The sequence below is a fragment of the Halyomorpha halys genome, unplaced genomic scaffold, assembly GCF_000696795.3.
Source record: "Halyomorpha halys isolate HHAL.00 unplaced genomic scaffold, Hhal_1.1 Scaffold165.1, whole genome shotgun sequence".
NCBI lineage: Eukaryota > Metazoa > Arthropoda > Insecta > Hemiptera > Pentatomidae > Halyomorpha > Halyomorpha halys.
Window position 1 is genome coordinate 771,051 of NW_027111427.1, and position 23,809 is coordinate 794,859.

Here is a 23,809-nt window from a genome sequence, read left to right on the forward strand (position 1 = left end):
ATATGCGATTTATAGTAAGACGTAACAGAAGGAATTTCTATAATAAGAGGTTGGAGAATATTGCCAAAGGAGAGATATAGAAGTTGTAAAGGAATAGCAGGGCAATAATTAAAACTTTAATAACTACATCCCGGCTTGCGCAAACCAAATTATTCCTCCCCTTTCGATTATTCCGTTATAAACTTTTCCTGTTAGCTTAGCCAATGGGAAAGCGGGCTTTTCCCGGGCTCAGAGTGATTGGATAATTTTGATCCTACCCCTTGGAAAAAAATAATCCATCTTTCATCTAATTATTGAAAAAATACAGTTTGTTTATTGATCGATGTGTATAAAAAACTAGGGTGGAATGCGTATCACACAATTTTATCTTTCCACCCTAATTTGAGTTGAAATTAAGCTTTTCATAAGTAAGGAAGTAAAAGTTGTTTTTTAAAATTTATTTATTGACAGTTACAACTGTACATTAAATGCAACAAGTAAATTTGAAGAAAAATCATAATGGTATGATACAGCCATGTATAGAAACTACCCATTGGTCTGAAGAACTTCTTTTCAGGCGCTGGATTGTCAAGAATTAAAGAGGAAGTAAGGTTAGAAACTATTATTATTAGTAAAGTCCTTATGGATGGTTTTATTTGTGTCAAAGTAAGGATTGAGGATCTTACGAAGGATTTTGGATTGTAAGGATTGGATACGAGAGGAATTCGAAGGTTTAGTGGAGCCCTGAAGCTCGACCCTTATGTCCTGATAGGCTTAATTATTTCCATGTAAATCAGTCTTTTGTAATGAACTGGAAGTTTAGACCGTTTGTCTAATAAGTGCTGTAATAGTCGGAATCAACGTGCAGTTTCCAGTCTTATGTGAGGATTAAAGTTAGTCGTTTGTCCAAATGTAGTCCAAGGGTGAGAGCAACATTATTAGGGCAGCCGGTAGGTTTACGACGAAGAGTAAAGGTGGTTTGATTGGATTTATATTTATCCTCCCATTTCGGCACCATTCTTCGAGGGTTATGATATGAGGCTTGAGAGTTTGGGATGTAATCAAAGGGTTATTATTAACTGAGACCACACATGTGTCATCGGCATACTTGGTGAGGATAGTGTTCGGATTGGTTGGGATGTCAGCTGTACGGTGTAGAGGATGGACTCGAGAATACTACCTTGAGGAACACCAGTGGATGAAAAAAAGAGATATGAATAGGAACCATTATGGTTTTCTTCTAATAATCCATCAGTAATAAAGGAACGGATGATGAGAAAGTAAATAGAAGGTAGGAATATACGGAGTTAGTAAAGCAGTCACGGGTGCCAGACTCGACCTAAGTTTTGTCTGCTTTTTATCGAAAAAGACCCCGCGCAGTAATTCCGCGCTCCAAAGATAAGCAAAATATATGAAGAAGAAAAAAAAATACATTCAGATATGGTCATTTGGTGGATCAAAATCAGTTATTGGGAAATGTAGAAGTAAAAAAAGTACCCAGTAATTATTGCTTTTTTAGTTCTCTTTGTGGTTTATTCATTTATTAGTTTTTCTGGCAAACGATTGAACAGATAGTTTGAAGTCCATTTACCAAATATATTGTTATAAGCTGATTTGATAAATTAATTTTTTTTCTAACATTTTTAGATATATGATTTATTTTCTAAATAAATTACTATCCGTAAATCCATAAGATAACTGTAAAAAGTTACTGGCAATTTTAAAATTGTCTGCTTTATTGCTGCGGTGCGTTATTTTATGTTGCTGAAGATAAGCAAGTTTTAATAAATCAGCACTGACACCATAAAATTCGATCGAATGTTCTAATTTTTATATTTTATGAATCTTAATAATTGATTATTATTGACTAAATAACATTCATGCAAAATGCATTTTAACTCCCATTTATTGAAATATATTAATACTTTTTTTGTTTAAATTTAATATGAAATAAACAAGACTTCAAAGTCACTCAACTAATTTTTATTTATATAAAAAAAAAAAAAAACCCTCATAACTTTTATTCTGTCTCCTGTGATTTAATATCACTTTAGGTACTTTCACAAATTGAATATACAACTATCACTGGGAAATCTTGAAAAACTGGATTCTAAGTTATACTTATGCAATAAAGATACTTAGTTGTTAACATCCATATATTGTTAATATTTTAGTTTTTTAATTATGTATACAAATGACAAAATGTTCAGATAAACAGATTTCAAGGAATCTAGGAAAAAGTATACCATTATATGTAACTACATTAAATGATGTGAAAAAATATATTATTTCTAAATAATAAGGATAACTTGAAACGTTGATTAGAAGTCATCAACATTAATGTTGATGACTTAACAATAATAAAATCTTGATAAAGAAAATATAATAATCTTCCACTCTTGTAAAGTATAAAATTAACTTTAATAAATCATATCTCTCCTATTTTATAATATTATTGTGGATTTTCTCGGAAAAATTAATAATATTTTTCATCTGAAATTCCTCAGATTCCTCTGAGATTTCTTCAATGTGCTTTTTTTTTATTAAATTAATCAAAGTAATTTAACCAGGATCAAATACTCTATTTATTTTCGTTAGTTTGAAAAATATATATACTTTTATTTTATTGTTTTAAATTATTTTCCAGTTTTATGCCGTTATAGAAAGATTTTTTTTATTTCACCAAAAGGGCTATTTTTTTTTCATCTTTATTGAAATTCAATAATACTCTAAAAATTAAATGTTTAAACAGAAAATAAATAGATAAGAAAGTTAGCGCCTCTGGACAAGGTTTGGAAAAGGAAAAGTTGGTTTTCTTAAAACATGTTATAAGTTTAAATTCCTTTAAAAAATATATATAGTAACAATTTATTTTTTTATAAAAATTCAGGACACACTAAAATCGTTTAAAACGCCAAATTAACCTTCAGTTGACCATCATATTTTCAATTGCTATTTTTCAAATCAATGATTTTCATCATGAAATTATCACTCTGGTGTCAACTTAAATGAAAGAACTGGTCCATGATGGACAGAATCATGACAAAAACGGCATTTTCTAAAATATTTTGTTTTAAAAAAACGCTTTCTCAAAATTTGTTAAAGAAATATAATGCCCCGTGTATTAAATTATTGTAAAATCAGAAAAAAATATTTAAATCCTAAGACATCACTAATCAAATACATCCAAAAACGTACCGAAAATATACTAATAGACAAAACTTGAAATATGAATATGTACAAAATTTGTTTATTGTATATAAAATATATACTTTTGACCAAGAATAATAATTTTCCTTTGTTTTTTTTATTATGATATAATGTATGTTTGTTTACTTTCTTGGCTTTTTAAACTATTTTATTTTTATTTTTCTTGTATAGGTTTTTAAAAGAATAATTTCCTTATATTTAAAATTAAAACACCTCACTGAATCATATATTTGATAAAGCCTTAAGGTAAATAGTAATTTATAAAACTAACTTATTTATCTATATATTTATGTAGTGTTTCTTACAGAGGAGAAAAATGTAAAAAAAAAAATTATAAAAGTTGAAACACTCACATATTCGGCTTAATACCTTGTCTTATCTATTCTTATAATGATAATGAACATTTTTGGATGTACATAAGTATTATGGTTGAGAAGCTGGTTTTGTATTTTATGCACAAAAAAGAACTTCTACAAAATCTTGAAGTTGAAATCATTTTCACATTTTTTTTTTTTTTTTCATAAATAGAAATATTTTTGAGTTTTAAAATCATAATGGGACACTGCAAAGGTTTTTATACCACTTCTGCCTCTTTTAGTAAAAAAAAAATTGTACTATATATAAATCTTGTATAAAAATGACTAATAGAGTAGAAGAGAAGAGAAAGAAATTTATTCATTCATGCTGCCCAAATACATCGGGTTGCTACATTACACAGCATACTAATCAATCCGTGATCGGACATATATAAATTACATATTTTTATATGGCACAATATAATAGAAAGATAACATTTTTTTTCCACAGTATTCTTTTACAATGACCAGTCTACAAACTAAATACAAGCTTTTCAATTTATTCCTTTTTTTCTTTCCCCTCCATTTTACAACCCTTATTTCATTTTATCTACAAATTACCCTATATAAAAAATATTAGAATATCAAAAAAGTTATACCAGAACGATTTCATCCATACATATAAATGTTTAAATATTCATTTTCATCCATTAATAACCAACTTTATCATTGGAAACAAACGTCAATTGTTAAATGATTATCTGGACCACTTCCATGTTTTCGAATCAGAATGTTTTGTAGCCAACGAACCGTAAACAGAGTAAGACCCATCTTGGGCTCTGAATGGACTAACGGAAGGAGGGTCAATGTATTCATTTGACCGGAAGGGTCGTTATGGGTCGGGCCCATTGGACAAGACGAGATAGATCTCTCGAAAGTTACAATTCATCCTTCTTTGTTATCTTGTTCATCTTCTATTTCTCAGGACAAGATTAATATGTATATATTATTTATAATATAGATAAAATATTTATGTTCATAACGAAATTGATAGGCAAAGAGCTAATTTTATTTATTTACCTGGTGCATATTATTTACATAATGAGTACATGAATAAATACATACAATTAACTCAATAATGTTTCTAGCTTATGTGTAAAAGCAATAGGACCAATAACTAAACCGACACGGACCTCAAAGAAAGCGTCTTCAGTTTGATTTTTGTTTACTAACAAACTGTTTTTACGTAAACCATGTCCATTTTTTCTTCTTTAATTTCTATATACGACTGTATTAAAAATATATACAAGTAAATTTTATGTTAGTTATACAACGGTATGACACAGACTTATGGAGAATCTACCCATTTATAAGACTCCAACAACATTTTTAGAGAAGACGATCTCGAGGCCATACTGAGGTAGTGTAAACGAGAAGAGAGGTCAGAAACAAGTGGGTTTGGTAGTTAGGAAGTTTATCATGAGAGGAATGGTATCTGGTTCTTGCCGAATCGGGAATATATGGAGTATTGAGGTCCTTTACTTGATTTGTGACAAAATTAGAAGCATTCAGGATTTTAGATTGTAGGGATTCAATACGAAAGGAATTCGATGGTTTAGTTGATAGATTTATTTATTGATAGATATTACAATCTTTCCCACAGTTGTGGGCAATAGTTAATAGTGGTGAATGGTCTCATACATACTAAAATAAAAAAATAAATAAATTTAAAAAACACTCTTAAAATATATACAAACAAAAGAATAGACAAAAAACATAATGATAAAATAACATATACAATATTTACACAATCGACCTGAGGATCCCTGAACCCACTCTATCCCCCACGTGTGAGGGGTAGAGCAGAGCTCAAAAGATCCCAGCCCATCCCTCTCGCCGCATCACTGGTAATGAGCCAGTGGAGGCTGAGCAAGTGCACTAAAGCCGCAAACACTCAACTTGAGTGGAGAATCTGACCATTGCCAGAACTCCAATTGTCCATTTTTATTTTAATGAGTCTCTTGGCCACTGCCGTTTCAACCTTCTAGGGGGGCTGTAGGGATGGGTGGAACTAGATAAGGTTTGAACCAAAGGATTAGGATGGTTGGAAAGGTTTATATGGAATTTTGAGAATTTGGTTGGTATGAAATCAAGGACAAAGGAGGTATAAAGGTCATGGTGTAGTGTTCTGTTGGAAACGTAGTAGGATGGATTAACTATGGTTCTAAGGATTTTGGATTGAAAGGATTGGATACGTTTGATGTTCGACTGTTTAGCTGTTGATGGTTTAGTAGACCCCCAAAGCTCAACTCCATTAGTCTAAATAGGCCTCATTATAGTCATATAAAGAAGTAATTTTAGTTGGAGGTTTAGACCGTTTGACTAGTAAGTGTTCTAAAAGAAGGAACCAACAAGTAGTTTCCTACCTTTCCAGTCTTGTATGAGGATCCAAAGTCAGTCGTTTGTCCAGATGTAGTCCTAGGTAGCAGATCTGTTCGACATGAGTAGGTGGGTTTTATTAATAAAAGATACTATGGGGCAGGTAGTCATGTGCTTACGACGAAGAGTAAATGTGATTTGGTGTGATTTATTTCAATCCTCCAGTTTTGACACCACTCTTCAACGGTGGTGATGTGAAATTGGAGGGTTTGGAATACAATGGAAGGGTCATTATCCTCTGATACTAGATAATTTTTATTGGTATATGTGGTGAGGATAGTATTAGGAGGTCAGCTGTAAAAACTGTAAAAATGATAGGACCAAGGATGCTACCCTGAATTACACCAGGAGACTGATAGAGGGACGAATAAGCGCTGTTTTGATTTACTTTCTACAATCTGTCAGGGAGATAAGAACAGATAGTAAGAATGGGTAGGAATTTAATGAGTAGGGGGTAGGAATTTACGGATCTTCTATAGCAGGCGGGCGTGCCAGAATGAATCAAAAGCAGAATGAATTTTATTTTTTTTTAAAAAAAGTAAAATTTTGTAGGTTATCAATGTCATTTTTTGGTTATGTATGTTTTTTCTGGGAGTTTTCTGATCTTTTCTTAAAGAAGTCAGTAAGACCTCTTCTCTATTCTAAGGGCTGGAGATACTCTAGACTAAGTTAATTGCTATTCTTTGATTTTATTGAGTGATTAGATAGAAATGGATGAATGAAATTTTCGGATATTGCGGATATATACAATTTTTCCTTTTAAGGAATCTATAATAATTTTTTATTGTTGTGGGCTAAAAACGCACGGAAATGATGGTGTTATTGCATTAGGTTTGGTAGTGAGTAAGTTGATTGTTTTAGAGTTTCCATTGGTTACTAATTGATTATTAATCTAATGTAGATCTATCTGTGTAGATTATAAAGTATTAAGCCATGTTTCGGAGAAACCAAGAAAATTGGGCTTTATATTTAAATAGTTCATTAGGATATTTTTAGAGATCTAATAAAATTTCAAGATGTCGGTGGGTCTAGGATGGATTTTCATGTATTATAATGGTGAGTTTTTCTAAGATTTAAAGATAGAAGGTAGCATAAGCGAATAGCATTGTTTGAAAATAATATTATATGATTATATAAATTAATTATCAACTTTAATGACTGAATTTCGAGTATATGATGGGTAGAACTAACAATTAGATAACAAAGTGTGAACATTTTAATCCTACATCAAAATTGGTAATATGATGTCAAAATTGGATGAAATTGAATTTAAATGAAATAAAATGAAAATTACCAAATGAACATCTACGAAAAAAAAATAGATAGGCATTGATGACCATTAGGTTTAATGCCATAACGAACAACATCAACAAAATAACATAACAAATAGAATTAAATTCCATTTTTGAAATCATGTATATATATATCTAATTTTTCTTTATCTAGGTATCTTTATATAGGCAATATTGTTCCACTTCTCGTTGCAATAAAGCCGATCTCGGGACATTCGATATTTTTGCATGATATGAAATGATCCTGGAGCAGCTGTTACACTTTTAATGTATTCCTTCATTCCCCCGATTAGATTTCAATGTTCCGATTCTGTCGCAATTCCTTTATATTTGCATTTAATAAAAAAAAAATCCGCCCTTTATTGAATAATCGAATTTATCCTGATATTGTCTTGCATTTCTGAATCTCTATATATTTTTGTTATGAATATTTTTTTCCCACTGTTAAATAAATACTGAACTATTCGAATTGAATATGAGGGTAAGGTATTTACGTCCATACGGGGATTGAAGAATCTCCAGAACCTTATCTACATTTAATTTTAATTGAAAACACAAAGATAATTAAATAAATTTCCGTTGTATTCAGAAGATCTGACCTCAACTATGATAATTAGGATTAACAACTGTCCTTTCCAGATCTGGTTTTACGGTGACCGTTGCAGTAATATTTTGAATGCTGTCTTGATAGTAGTATCATAACAGTGGAACAGTATAACCGTTTTTGGTTTGATAATTAATCTAAATAATCTGATTAATAAAATTTCAACTTTTCATTTTTTCTTTTTACTTTCTTGAAACAATCTAAATATGGAGTTACGTATATTTATCGTAATAAATACAAAATGGAATTTGGTTAATTTCAGGTACGTACACTAATTCGTTGGTATTTGACCGACCGTTTAAAAATGCATGTTAACAAAATTAGTAATTACATGCAAAAATCCAGGCTCTGGTTATAAGTTTTACTTTATAACATTATAACATTGGTGATATAATCCACCATTATATCACCAATGTTGTGGAGGGTCCCTCCTGAGACGGTTCCGCAAAGTCTCAGAGACTAAAGAATGGAGGTGAGTCGGTGGGTGGTTGAAGTCACTAAAAACCATAAAACAGTTTCGGTGCCCAGAAAACTCACAATAGACTTAATCTTATCAGCCTGTATCCATGTCTTAATCGTACTGCACTTGGTATTGCCTATGTACATAGATGCATCACAATAACAATGTATGCATACACCAATAATCTTAAATGTCCAAAATTGATGTAAAGAGCTCAAAATAAATTACAATTACAAAGTGCAAAATAACTTTAGTTTAAAATATATCCTACTAATACCTGTTGAACTGATTCGATACTTAGGACTCCATCTTGGCTCTACCAAACCATCAAATCCCTTCTGTATCCAATCATCCGTAAAATTATTTACGCTCCTTATTACGTTACAAATAAACTCATCCACAAAGACCTTAACACCCCTTTCCTTGCAGAATTGGCCCAAAACAGATATGCGTCTTTTCATTCCAAACTCCTTAACCATCCTAACCCATTAATTCTTAATCTTTAATCCTTGACAATCCCTGATAATCCTCCGAGGCGTCTGAAAAGAAGATGGCCACGGAACCATCTAATTTATATTAATGTTTGAAGTACCACTATTGGGTGGTTCCTTCCCAAGATTATCAAATGTTTGGAACATTTCACATATACTTATTGTATTTTTTTTTACAGTTGTAAATTACAATAAATAATAATAAAATAAAAACGAATTTATTTTTTAGTGAATGCAAATAAAAAACTAATTGGAAAGTAAAACATAAAAAGAATAAACCAAACTTTGCGCTTTAACACACATTTTAAAGAAAATATTGGTTGGTTCATAATTACAGATTTGTGTTCTATTACCGTAAAATTAAAATTTGAAACATATTTTGAGGGTAGATTAAAGTCACAGGAGATCCCAGCGCTTCTCTCACTCGTGCCACTGGCTTTGAAAGCGGCAACCTCCAGGCATTTATTAAATGAAATGAAAAATAGATTTTTATTCTTAGAACAATTACAAAGGTAATTTTAATTTTATAATAGTATATAAAAACAAAAAAAAAACAGTGTGGTCACACTTAATTATAACTTGTATACAGAGAAGAAAAAAAATAAATGCATTAAAAAACTAACTGACTAAACTCATAAAAAAACAAAAAAAAAGTAATTACATAATATCTGAACTAATAGATTAGGATTAGATTGGTGAAGTAAAAGCTAATTAAATAGAAGCGCTGGTACATGACGTATATTGGAGAGAATGGAGTTCCTGAGATATGCAGCTCGGGTAAAAAAAGATTTATTAAACGCTGGAGTTCGGTGAGGTGGAGGGTAGATATCAGATAAACGAGATCTAGTAGTACGGGATTGAACTGTTTTATCTGTTTTATTTTAAGTAATTATCAGAAGTTTGCTAAAAATAAACAAAACAAACGTATTAAGAGATAATTCTCTCTAGCATTACCTATGTCGGTTGGTAAATGAGGGTGTAAATAAGAAAAACAAACTATATAATTGGGGTGTGGTTAAAAATTAAACAGAACATTAATTAAGTAGGTTGTTGAAAGGAGCTTGTCGGCCCCTTTTTACAGGTGAGAGATTATTGGCCGAAACCAGGCCTTATTGATTCACATCTAATTGACCGCGGCTTGAGCTGTTCCCTCCCTCCCACTTTGGAAGCCATTAAAAACGTCAGTGGTAAAACTAATTTTCAAGGCGTTCTCTCCTCTTACAAAGTGCCCTTACCGCTTATCTTATGGTTGTAATCGCACCAGACACCGCCCAATAAAGAAGTCCTAACGCGATTTAAATTGTAAATCCCTCCATCCTCAGGGAATGGTTACATTTATTGGATGAGTTATTGTTTGTGGCTCTGGGTTGGACAGGGGTCTCTGATATAGTATGGCAGCATTAACATAGTTCCTGCCTTAATCCACTGACCTTTTTTAATAATTTACTTTCTTTATGTTCCAGTCCCTTTTCCTGAATATCTCTTAGGCTCTTTGTGTAGAAAAATAAACATCCCCGCCAGTCTCATGTATCATACAGGGTTTTGTTTGAGTTGTGAACTTTAGAAAAACTTTTCTCAGTTGTATATTTTTAATTTAATTTTTTAATGCATGGAAAGGATAATGAAGCTTTTTTATATTCCAATTACTCTTAAAAGTATTCTACCTTCGACATATGTTAAACTAGGGATTGCATCTACATTGACTTGACAAAATAACTTAAATTATATTTATATTCCTTCCTATGATAATCCCGAAAAAACTATTGTTTTTAGAATTATAGTTTAGATAAAAGGAGTATGTCTATACAATAGATACGTACCTAATAAAAGTCCCTCCAAAATGATTTTTATAGTTGATTAAAATGGACCATAAAATCCATTAAATTAGCACCCAAAATCTTAAGCAAACGAAATCAAATTTCTGAATCACTCACTACATTATATCAACATCAGTAGCAACGTAAACTGTTAAACTGTTAGTGTACAATGCAGTACCCCATAACCACCGCCAGCAACACTACAGGCACATCGTACATCTCCGATATCCTTCAATTTAAATCCCCAGTGCGTTCCCGCAATACCCACTCACGGCGTTCAGACTTATATGTAACTGTTTCTCCTTCATTCGTCGTTCTAATACCCTTCCAACCTTCAAATCCCGTATCTTCGACCCCCTTCTGCCCTCACAATTCCGGAAAAATAACAATTGAATATTTCAAACAACGTTTATATATTTTGTGTACTTAATGTTTCAGAATTTTGTTTATTCTTGTAAATATGTATATTAGCATAAATTCTACCATTCCATTTATTATTTTTAGTTTAATTATATTTGATTTTTATCAGTAATCTATTATTTATTATCAGAAGTGTTTGTCTTGTATGATATAACATATGGTTTTACTTTATTTGTTTTATTCTTATTATATATATTCTGTTAATTATTGTTGTTCATTTTAATCTATTCAAATTCATTATTATTATGTTTTTATAACGTTTTATAATTTCATTCTTATTTTGTATTTCATTCTAAGGCTCTAAAGCCTAATTCTGACGGCTGTATATTATTCTAAAGGGATCAATCCCAGAATAAATAAAGAATATTATTATTATAGGAAACCTGTCATTTCAGTAGATAATGAAACATAATAAAAAAAAAGTCTATATTTTGACCTCAAATTATTTTAAAATACTCGAATATAAATGAGTAACTTAAAAATCGGTTGAGCAGTTCAACCCAAAAATGGTTAGAAAGCTTTTTTTTTTTTCTCAAAATTCAAACTTTATTTATTGATAAATATTACAATCTGCATTGTTGGAAAATAGGTAACAGTGATAACTGATCAAATTCATACTAAAATAAATAAAAATAACATAAAATAAGAATTAAATAAATGGAAAAAAATACATTAAATTTCTCTAAATATATATAAACAGAAGGATAAAAGTCAAACTATGTACTTAGAAAGAAAAAAAATATTATTATTAATAATAAAATTAAAATAATCACTACCTCACATTTGTACTTTTATGTAAAATATTTACATTATCGACCTGAGGATCTCCGAGGAGGGGATAGGGGATCACTCTTCCCCCCCCCGTGTGAGGGGTAATATGGGATAAGTGCATCCTACTCACCGTGTCACTAGATTAGAAAGGTGTTTAGAGCTTGAAATTGTTTAATTGTTTGTAATATTGGTGGTTTAAAAAATGGTTACATACTTACAAATGGGCATGTGACATACCTCTAAACACTACTCTCTTTTTGATTCCGTCGTTATCAAGTAAAAATATGCAATCCATCCTTTCATTTAATCAGTTTTCCACGCTGATGCTGGAATGGAGTGTTGGAACTAATGGAATTCTAGTCTCGCCAAACCATTTCAAAAAAATCAGAGGAGTCACACTCATGGTAGTTTCAGGTTCCATTTGGCATGAATCTTTTGGAGTGGAATGATCTGCAGTGACACCCTTTACCAGACTTGAACCTCTTACGTTTTTTGAAAAAGTTATTTCATGCGTGACTGTGGAGCCAATTCTGAAAGCTATAGTACTTATTATGTTGATATATATTATACTGGGTATATCTTTCCGTTGGATTATTACCAACAAGCTCATAACTTGCAAACGGAGTTATGGATGCCAGCAGTTTTGGGTTCAAGAGAATAACTTACAAGCGGCCCTGCCCGCATCTCAGTTCAACTTACTCCGATAAGGAAAATACTGTAACAGCAGAAAACTTTGGACTCTAGCCCATTACTGTAAAGAAAACTATGTCTCTTTTAGTAAAAATCATGCACATATAATAAAAAGCAATCAAATAAAACTGTTCAATATGAATTTTGAGCCAGTGTTGTAGGTGTCGAACATTTTGATTCCTTTAATATAACTAATAAATGAAAAAGTATAGATTTTACTAAATTGTTTCTTTTCGTTAATATTAAAACGATATTTTTGATAGAACGATATTACACGAAATAATCTTACTTTTTCCAAGGTCATTAAATAAGTCTGAAACCATACGCCTGCCTAGAGTAGCTGGTTATATTAATTTATAGTATTAATTAATTAATGGTTATATTAATATTATAGTACTCTATTAATTTATAGAGTAGCTGGTTATATTTTTGATGCCGATAAAATTTACTACAATTTGAGACAAAAATGAATTTCTTACGACCACTAAGTTTCCTAGTGAATTGACAATCATCTCAGTAAAGTTAGAAAGTCTCTTATATTATAGGAGGATATGAAGAATTATCCGACGTTTCACCATACTTTTTAGGGCTTCTCCAGGGCTCTTCAAGATGATAGCTAAAAAGACTTTCTTTGTAGGGCTTCAATAGCCCTATGAAACCCAACAAAGTAGGACAAAACGTCGGATAATAAATAATTTACAACTTTTTGACCGCAACCCTGACCATCTTCTGGATATTTTGATATTTGATACATATATTATATATTATCTTTGAGGAGGTTTTGTCCGAGCACCAGCTGGAATGGCCCCTCCCCATTCTCTATTATCTCTCTGGCTATCACGCCACTCATGTACAAACCGCCTTCAGCGGACAATGTTTTCCTCATCTTATAATGCCATTAGGCAAAACAAGATAACATGTAAATATGTGTACATATAATTTTTCCTAGGTTAAGTAATATATAATTGTAATTGTTAAAAAATAAATAAATAGGAGGTTAAAAAAAAAAAAAAAAAAAAAAATTTGTCCGAGCACAGTCAAGTAAATTTAAAAAAAAAAAGAAAACTTCAAGGAATACTTTTTAAATTGTTATTAAATTATAATAAAAGTGATTAAATTGAAATTGATAACGGTTTGTTCAGACCACGACTATGAATTGATTTTATTACTATTTAATGATTAAAACTTTGAGAGATATTAAAATTCTGACTCTTATCTCTTCTTCATATTATACACACACGATTTGTTATACATATTTATTTTTTTTAATTAAAATTAGATCCAGAATTATTAATTATAAATTAATCAGTTTTTATTTCTTTGAAATTCCAATATTATCGAATTTTATGAGATATCGTTTAACGAGTTGAAATTAAATTTAAAAGTCTAATTAAATTTACATCAAATCTTTTTTACTTGACTATGTAACAAATAATTTAGATGATTATATAATGCATAAATATTTTTTTCTCTACAAAAAAATAAGGCACGCTATTCTGACATGCTCTTAGTTTGGAAGTTACTTGGGAAAATGTGTTTAGATTTTGCTAAAAATCCGAAATTCGTTGTAGTGGTAAGTGCATGAAAATTTACTTTACGAAAAATACAATTTAAGTTTCTCTCTATTAAGAAAATTAGGACTTTTAATTAGTTTCCCTAAAAAAGGGGAATATTTAATTATAATTTTAATAAAGTTAGTTGCCATGTACATAGCACAACTGTGAAGTTAGCTATCGATATGACCAATGAAGATTTAGATTATTATTCTATGAATAAATCAAGATTTAGTGGTTAAAGTACAAACATAAAAAAAAACCTTTTTGTTTTTCAGTGGAATTAATTAGTTAAAATCGCAACTGATTTTTTTTTTTTTTTATTTCGGGTATTTAGCTCGGAACGTTTTGTATGAATCGTTCTTTGAACATTTTAAGAAAACGCTGATCGTTTGGACTCATAGCTGACTGTGGGCTATTGGGGAAAGATTACAGAATGGATATTGGTTATAATGAGATGAAAGGCATTGGTTAGATAAAGGGAAAGGATGCGAAGTCTGATTTCGGCCGATTAGATGAGCCAAGGGAAGTCGAATCGGCCTTCTCCTATTGGCTGTGAATCAAATCTCTCTACCAATCAGAGATTACCGATTTCCTACTGCTCCCAATCCACGCCCATTTCCGCTGAAAAGATATATGAAGTAGGGGAATTTTTGGTAAATAACTTAGTAGTTCCATATTGTTTGTTTTCTTTCATAATTAATAACCGTTATTCTTTATTAACTTTGTATAAAATTATAACAATTATTCCTTCAATAATATTTTTATGTGGTCGTAAAACAGGTTCTCATTTTATAAAACTTTATAATTATTTGCCAGTTATTACCCAATTATCAACCAGTTAAATATTTAATTTAAAAAAAAAATTAAATATGCACCGCTACAACCTATGAAGGGTTTAATTCAGGAGTTAATTACTTGCAAAGAAGTACTGTTACTAGACCAACGGTTGTGCAAGGAGGTGATGTGGTCAGAATCACGCTCGACCGCCAAATTTTTACCCAATTAAGGGTACTAAATTTAAGAGGCTGGGTAGACTCCAGGAGGGCTCCAGAACCCACAGGGGTTGACTCACGACTACAGTGTAACAGAAAACAATTTTCTGCCCAGCCGGATTCGAACTCGGATCCTTACGCTTTACCTTTACCCCGTGGCAACCGCGCTCCCTGTTAAATATTTCCCGTTAATTGGGATATATTTGTTTTAGTTCTACATGATGATTTTTCATAAAAATTTTAAATGAATTTATAAATAAACCTTAAAAACCATTATGTATGATATTAATAGGAAATATATATACTGATTAGTAATGATGGGTTACTTATTATAATGACTTAAAAATTAATCTTAAATATAAATTGAAATCTTGCAATAAAATCACGTAATATAGTTCATTTTGCATTTTTTTTCTCATTATTTAATATTAATAATTTTATAATCATTTAATATATATTATATATTTTATATTAAAATCTTGAAGAGAAAAAAAGTTTATAGAGAAAAAAAATAGTATTTTAAGAGTAAGATATTATTTTACTTGGACCAAACTTTATAACATAGCTTGTCAGATATCCCCTATCATTTCCTGTATTATATTAAGAATTAAATGAAGGAAGGTACAAATAAATTATATGAAACTTGAGGTATCAAAAACGAGGATGGACATCTGTATAAAAAATAATAATAATAATAATAATAATAATAATATAAAATTAATACAAAGATAGAGGTTTTTCTGAGTTTTTTTTTTTTTTTTATATGCATACGTTTCATCATCGGTAGACAATGTTAGGTATATGAAATGATAAAAACCTCTCAAAAATGAGTATTGGTTATTTTTGCACAAAGCTAATAGGATTTTTAATTGATTATATATTAAATTTTATTTTTTTTGTTTGAGAGTGGTTAACTTTAACCAAAAAAAAAAACTCAAATAACTTTTGACCATTATCTCAAAATTTTGTTAATTTTTGTGTAACTTTTCGGCTCATAGGCAATTATCAAGGATACGCAAGAAATGTATATAAGTTTTTAAAATTTATCTTTCCTATTTTAATTTTTTTTTCTAACTAGTTATCAACTTATTTAAAATAAATATTTGTAAGTAGATTAACAAATTAACAATGTTTTTGATATACTGCGAATTTCTTGTGCATACATAACTTTATGATTTGTATTGCTCTTACAGAACATCAGTGCTAAAATCTTGTTGGTCTTAAACTAAGCCTATTTAATTAATCTTTATTTTTGGAGAATATTTTTTTTTAAATTGATATTTAATTATTCCATTTTTAAAAATAACTAATTTCAAAAAGTGATATAAATGGAACACAATATTCAATTGGATAAAACATTGAAAAATATATATCTGTCTTTTATATGTTACTAGGTATCTATTACATTAATAAATATTTGTGTACGAACAAGCTATATCAATGAAATAACAAAGGAACGAATGTTTCCATTACTTTTCCAATCATCGTTTTGTGGTCAGCAGTTGCGGCTTTTATATAATTCAATTGATGAGACAGCATTGTAGATATCTCGGTCGTTGCCTTTATTATTCACAGTTTGTTTCTCTTCAAACTGTTTCGATGTATGAATTTTCAGTATTGCAATAAATATGTGAAAATATCTTCAATCAATCATTTGATATCATGTAAATTTTAAATTGAAAATGAAAACTATTTATATTATATATAAATGATTGACCGTATTTTTTAAATGATGATGAAGATGGTCGGGGTTCGGTCAAAGATATTGAAATCACTGTTCACTGTATTTAAAAACTATCTACTATAAATTTCAATAGTTTAATAAATAATAAATAAAATAGAAAAATAAATAATACGCGATGAGTTGAAGAAAAATAGTTTCTATTATATTTAGAAATATAATAGAAAACCTAACGTGTCTAGATATATTATGAAAAATCACCGACTCTACCTACTCTAGAGTCAAACCGTGTCCAAAGTAAAGATTTAAAAAATTAAATGAGCACCTACTCAAAAGATCTACCTGGCAGAAACAAGGGTATTCCCTTTGAACCCTTCCTAAGGCTTTTAATAACCACATTAATGGAGTTCAAAAAGAAGGGTAAATTTAAAGAGAATGTTTCATTTTCTTCTGTCATGTGTAGTGAATAGTCATTTTTTACTTACTGATGCCAGAACCATTAACGGTAACAATCTTTATTTTTTTAGTATTAGACCTTGCTAAAATATGTAAGTTATGGATTATCATAATTTCACATTGGAATATATTTATTTTTATTTTTTTTCGGTTGGCTTACGAACCTTGGAGATCTCTAGGTGTCTCTAACAGCTCTGCGTCTACCTTGGACGATATATTTCCAGTTTATTATGCGATGTTCACCGATGTTTTTAATTCAGTCAACCCATCTTAGTTTCAGCTTCCAACTACTGAAGCGTTCATAGTTTGAAAAAAAAACGGTCTTTTTTTATTTTTCATGACGAAAATCTTCATTTGGAACCATATTAGCCAATCCATGCATGGAACCATTCCTTCTCTGTCGCTTTAACTTCCCTATGAATGACAGTAAATATTGATGGAGGCATTGGCTGCTTTGAAGTCGATTAGTTAAGCGTATACTTCTTGTTCAATTTCCCATCTCTCAAATATCTGTTTCAGGACAAACATATGATATGATATATGATCCAATATGGTAGAAATTTCGCTTAGTAACTGCCTATCACTTTCCTATAGAATAAGTTCTTTCAGTTCAGCATTATTTAGGCCATTATCTTATACACTACCAGAAGTAACAGTGAAGTAGTACATGCTCTAATTTGGTTTTGTATAGTTTTTCGTAGAACCAAAATCTGTTGAAACCCACCCCTTTCTATTTGTAACCATTTCTGCTATAAACTGTATATTTCGATATATTTGTATTCACTTCAATAAGCACTTCTTTACCAGCGTTTATTAACGTAGTTTTATATAAATAAATAATTCAATTTTTATCCTTTTTTGTCTCAAAACATTTTATTTTTCTAAGTCCGACGTTTCGGCCAATCCGGCCATCCTCAGAGACATCTACCATAAAACAGCTTTTATTACATGTATGATCTTAACAATTCAAATTAGGTAACACTATTATTTATAATTTATCTTACCTTAATACAATTTTGGAACTAAAAATATTTAAACACTCAACTTCATGCAGGCTATTCTGCCCAGGTCACAACAACAATTTCTATGAAACATGAAAACATTAGGTAAACATATTCTTTTGTTAATAAGTATACCTTATTAGTCAACTTTTACATTAAAAAAAAATTAAAATTCATTTATCACAGTTCAAGCATTAAAATTATTTATTATAATTACACTTTTGTTAATTTTCCTCTTTATTTCATTAGTGAAAATCCCATCAAGGCTAATTATAACTATCCCCATTTAATTTATCTTATATTTTTTCATAAATTAATTTTACTTAATATCTCTGCATAGTGTTAGTTAAAATTTCTTGTATCTGTTTCTTATAGTTTCTACATCTTCAGCTAACCTCAAAATATCCTTACACTAATTTCAGTACGCATCATTTTTCCTATTATATATTCTAGTGAAAAATTAAATAAGACTGATAAATGATTACCACCTCATTTGAAAGAAATGAACCATAACTTTTTTATGTATAATAGAAAATATCTGTACCGTTCAAAGTAAAAATGATCTAAGTCAAAGCCGGAGTTTGGACTTAATAAAAACTTTAGGTGCAGTTATAAACAGTTTTTTCTATTAAAAATTATCAGGCATAGACACGTTTTAATATTTGAAAGCATTGGAGGTTTATACATTCAGTAATTAATTAAATATTAATTATAATGAGAACAGAATGCTTTAATTATATACGCAAAAATTCTTATCGCAGCCAGGCTAGAAATTTGAAAATAAAATCATATAAAAGAATTTTTTTTTTTTTTTTTGGGTCTTTCCATTTCATCAACTTTTTAAAAACATGGTGAGATGTGTGATGTGTCGCTTTTCGCCCTTCATTTGATTTGGTGTTAAAATTGAAAAGTATAATTTATTTTTGTATATCAGATTGAAGCTTTGGTCGATTTGACAGTTGTTTGAATATCAATTTGGAAATTCTGAGGATATTGAAAATATCAGTTGCTCTCTGGATTTGGCAGCTAACATAGTGGAAAAATCATTGGAATAGGCTTTTCCACCTCAAAGCTTTCGTCATTTCATTGGTCCCCAACGTTTTCATCTTTAATTTTATTTCAACAACTTCAATATCTTCCCATGTATAAAATTTTAAAATACTTGCATTCATATAGTTCGGATCAATTCGTATATTTCTCCTAAATGTATACAGTACATTGAAAAGAACAGTTATATAACTGATGAAACATATCAACGACTCTTGGCTTATTCATCTAGAGCTTCTCACGATTCAGCAATTTATTTTAAATGATAGCTTTTTCTTTTACGTTCTGATTTTCCAGTTCAAAAGAAAATAACCGTATGTTTAAAGTATTGCTATATATAGGTTGAAGTATAGAAATGAAAATCGTTAACTTAATTGTTCTAACAAACGGATTCAAAAATTAATTAATCAGTTGAAAACACTATCCATTACTTATAACACTAGTTCCTCACTAACTAAAGTTTTAAATTATTCTTTGTACTAAATAGTTTTACGTTAATCGTTTCAAATAAATATGCTTTTCCAGCAATATACTCAAGGAGCGATAATTTAGTTTTTTAATTAAATCCTGAACGAACTTTTTCATTCTGAAAATTAGAGAAACAAGTTTATACTTTGGAAAAAAAAAAATCGGTTAGTAGTGCTATCGTAAAAGAGCAATTGTAAAGGTGCTTTTACATGTTTCTTTTTACATTTAAAAGGTGAAAAAAAATCCCAATTATATATTCTAAGCTAACAGGTTCGTTTTATGTTTTATTCTCTTTTTTTCCTCAATCTTTATTTTACTCCCTCCCCCTTCTTTTTCATTCTTTTCTCAATTTTCCTTACTCACGTTATTAGTTATGTTCACCATATATTATTATTTTTGTTTTCAAATTTTATTTTTTTATTCATTTCTTTTGTTAAACTTTACTTATATTTTGCCTCTTAATTATAATATTATGGTTACATATTTCAACAGTTACATATATTTTCTTTCTCTCAATTTTCTTTTTCTTTTCATAATTTTAATTTTTTAATTATTAATAAACTAATATATTCATATTTCTATGCATTATATAACTTTATTTTCTTAATTATGTTATTCTACCTACTTATTCAATTACCTATTTATACATTTTATTTTCCACTTCTCTCATCACTCTATTTTATTAATTCCATTCTGTATAATTATTTACTTTATGTCATTCTGTTTATATTGTATTTTCTATATTCATTGGTTGTTATCTTGTTCTGTTCTTAGCCCTGATGAAGGCTAGAAATTCTAGCCGAAACGTTGGCACGATTAAATAAGTTACTTCAACTTATTTGTGTTTTATTTTGACCGCACCCCCAACCACATTCTCTTCGTATAAGTCATCCATAGTCAACTATCTCTCATGATTTTGAAAAATGTAGGTACTTAAAAAAATAGTGCTTAAAAACTAGAAAAATAAACTTTGGGCATTTGAAATCGAATGTCATTAGATAATGAAAAAAAACAAAAAACTAAAAATTGCTACATCTTCTCTTTAAACTCTTCTATTTAAAATTTTAATGTACAAATATCAAATTTCCTGCGTAATACATTTTTCTTAAGCTTACAATCTGAACTTTCGTTTTTGGTTTTATTGTCAATCTGACTGACAATTTAGAGGGGATTTTTAAAATATTTTAATAATTAAACAATCAATTGGTGAACTACCAATAATAAGATAATTAATTTTTCCTTTCAATAACTTATCCCTTCTTTATTGTTCTTCTGTACAGACGCCATTCTACCTTTGATAAAATGGCCAAATGATGGTTGGGAAGCAAGCGTGCATTGATAATTAATCCTTCCTAACTTTTCTCTGATCCCCTACTCGAGTATTATAATTTGCATTCTGTGCACAATTCTAATTTTACTCTCGACTTAGGAGCTAAGTCGAACTGATTATCAATTACTTTTATAAACTTTTTTTTTTTTATTTTTGGTTGATTTTTAATATTTTGACTAAGCGAAAGGTTTAAAATATTTTTTCATATGAATTACCGTTTAGAGAGAAACGGATCGGATCGATGAGGCAGTTAAAAATCTTTTCAAAAAATATAAATCGGGTATGTATTTACAGATGGAAAAATTTGAATAATGTACATTGAATTTTGAGAAACAACGGTTATGGTCGAACGATATCTTGAGTTCATAAAAACAAATATGATAGTAACAAAGTGAAGTAATGTCCAGACACAAAAATCTTGAAATAAAACTACCATACTAAAACGAAAATAATACCTTTTTTATATTCGCAATGGCAAGCCCATCTCGATGAAGAATATGCTGACGAATTAAAGGTAAGCAGAGTTTTATTGTTCCATTAAGTCGTAAAGATAAAGCATCGGGAAGAGAAGCCAATTTCGGAGGATAAAAAAACAGGGATAATAAAATGTCTTCTATCATAATAAAATGAGCGCGGTTCATGAAATAAAGTTTAAATTGCGCAATTTGATTCTATGATGTATCACTATAATTATCAATATGATGATTATGCTATCGGTTTTTCTACGAATCCTAAACGTTGGTTCCTAGTGAAAAAGAGAGAGAAAAATGCTTTATTCATCCATGCTGCCCAAATACATCGGGGATACATACACACCATACTAATCAGTCCATGATCGGATATATATAAATTGCATATATTTACATGTTATAATAAAAAAGAAAGACAAATTTTTTTCCCAGTTTTCTTTTACAATCAATTCCAGTCTACATACTAGATACAAATATTTCAATTTATTCACTTTTTTTTTCCTTTCTTGTTCCTTCCATTTCGCCATTTCTTTCCATTTCACTTCAATTTTTACTTCATTTGATCAAATTGACTCTCCCCAATTCACCCTTTTATATCCTCTCCAGTGGCACGTTAAACAAATTCACCATTAGACAGCAATGTGAGATCAAACTAGAGAAATAATAGTCACACCAGTAGATCAGTTTACAGAAAAACAGTTTGTTTATTTTAAAGTTATTTGAATGGGTAAATAAGTTTAAAAATAAATAATAATTATAATAAAATAATTTTATGAATAAATAAGGTAAGGGAATAAATAAATTAAAACACACAAATTGACAGGTCCATATATTTAAATAAATAAATAAAACAATGAATAATCTTAGAGCTAATTCCCAGGCAGGTGATGATGTATGATCCGCAGGTAGTCCAAAATATTTTCTGCCAAGATCGCAATATCCCCAGTGCTAACACCTAGGCCCTCTAAGATTCTCCTTGTTCTATCTGTTGTTTCGCGAGATGCAAACAAGAGGCCTCTCACGGTGAACTCTCTCTGTGAAGGTCTCGCAGAATTTTTCCTTAAGGAAAGGGACGCATTTTTCATATATTTCCTTTTTTCCCCTTTCCACTCCACCTTCTTGTTCAAGGTCGTTACTCTCAAATCTTACCGTTGGCTCCAAGACCAGAGGTTTGCATCCAATTTTTTTTAAATATCGGCGTATCTTAGGGATCCGTCGGTGTCAACGCAATAACCTCCTCGTGCCGGCTTGCTATAAGGAGGGAGTTGTTGGGGCATTTTCCCAGCACATGGGCTAGTGTTTCTGACTCTGTACCGCATTTGCGATAGAGAGACCCAACTTCTCCTTGCTGTCCTTGTTGGGGTGCATAGTTGATATTTAGTTTCAGGGCGTTCGCCCACTCTGACCCGGAGAGTATCCAAACTTATTAGCAAACTCCTGATCTCAGAGAGTGGAAGCTATAGTCAATCATGTTGTGACAACTAAACAGGGAAAGGGTGAATGAAACCAAAATTATATACTAGTGATTTATTAGTTATATAATAAGTATTTTCTTGAAAAAAATTAATTGTTATTAAATTAATATTTTATTTTTACTTTTAACTAGGGGGAAATGGAGGGAGGCAGCTGCCCCCTCATGACTCCTGCTGGGTACGCCTATGTATTGGAGGCTAGGTGGTTTACAACCACAGCACTTGGCCGATTTATTACGTTATGGTACTAATTTACCCATAATTTAATGCTCCTTAAGTTTTTCTATTATAGATTTTTACTGGGGAGCAGAGTGATTCAGAGGTAAAATGCTGTGCTACTCCAAGAATCCGGGTTCGAATCCAGTTGTGTCAGCATTTTTAATTCTGTTACTGTGGCCCTGAATAATTCAGCTCTGGGGTTCTAGAGCTATCCTGTGGTCGACCAGTGTCTAACACACAGCTGGTGGTCCTCCAGGTTGCAACTAGGCTTAGGGCTAATAACTCAATCCCCTTAAAAGAGAAGCTAGTTCGGGCGGCCAAACATCTAAAAAGTCTATAGAGCCAACCGAAAAAAAAAAAATCATTTTTAAAGAATCCGCAGTTTAGGAATTACAGGGATCCACCGAAAGGAAACTATAAAATTTCTAGTAACTCCAGTTACTAGCCTACCTTCTACGCCACAACCCCTGATGAAGACCTGAAACTCAGGTTGAAACGTCGGCATAAAATAAATAAATATGGTTTTGTTTATTTATGTTGTTCTTTGCTGACCGCACCCCCCAACAAACTTCTCCAATCATTAATCTACGGTCAACAATCTACACCTCAATTAATAATTTCCCTGTATCTTATAAATGGCCAAGATAT

The 23,809-nt window shown here is 30.4% G+C and overlaps 1 protein-coding gene and 1 long non-coding RNA gene across 6 annotated transcripts in view; one reads left to right on the top strand and one right to left on the bottom strand.

The window, feature by feature from the left end:
• The window catches only part of LOC106678871 (glutamate receptor ionotropic, kainate 2), a 676,475-nt gene that overhangs the window by 189,128 nt on the left and 463,538 nt on the right, over positions 1–23,809 (top strand). The window lies entirely within an intron of this gene.
• The window catches only part of LOC106678874 (uncharacterized), a 45,225-nt gene continuing 43,320 nt past the window's right edge, over positions 21,905–23,809 (bottom strand). The window contains exon 4 of the long non-coding RNA XR_001342853.2: positions 21,905–22,122. This is a non-coding gene — a long non-coding RNA (uncharacterized lncRNA). The remainder of the gene's footprint in view (positions 22,123–23,809) is intronic.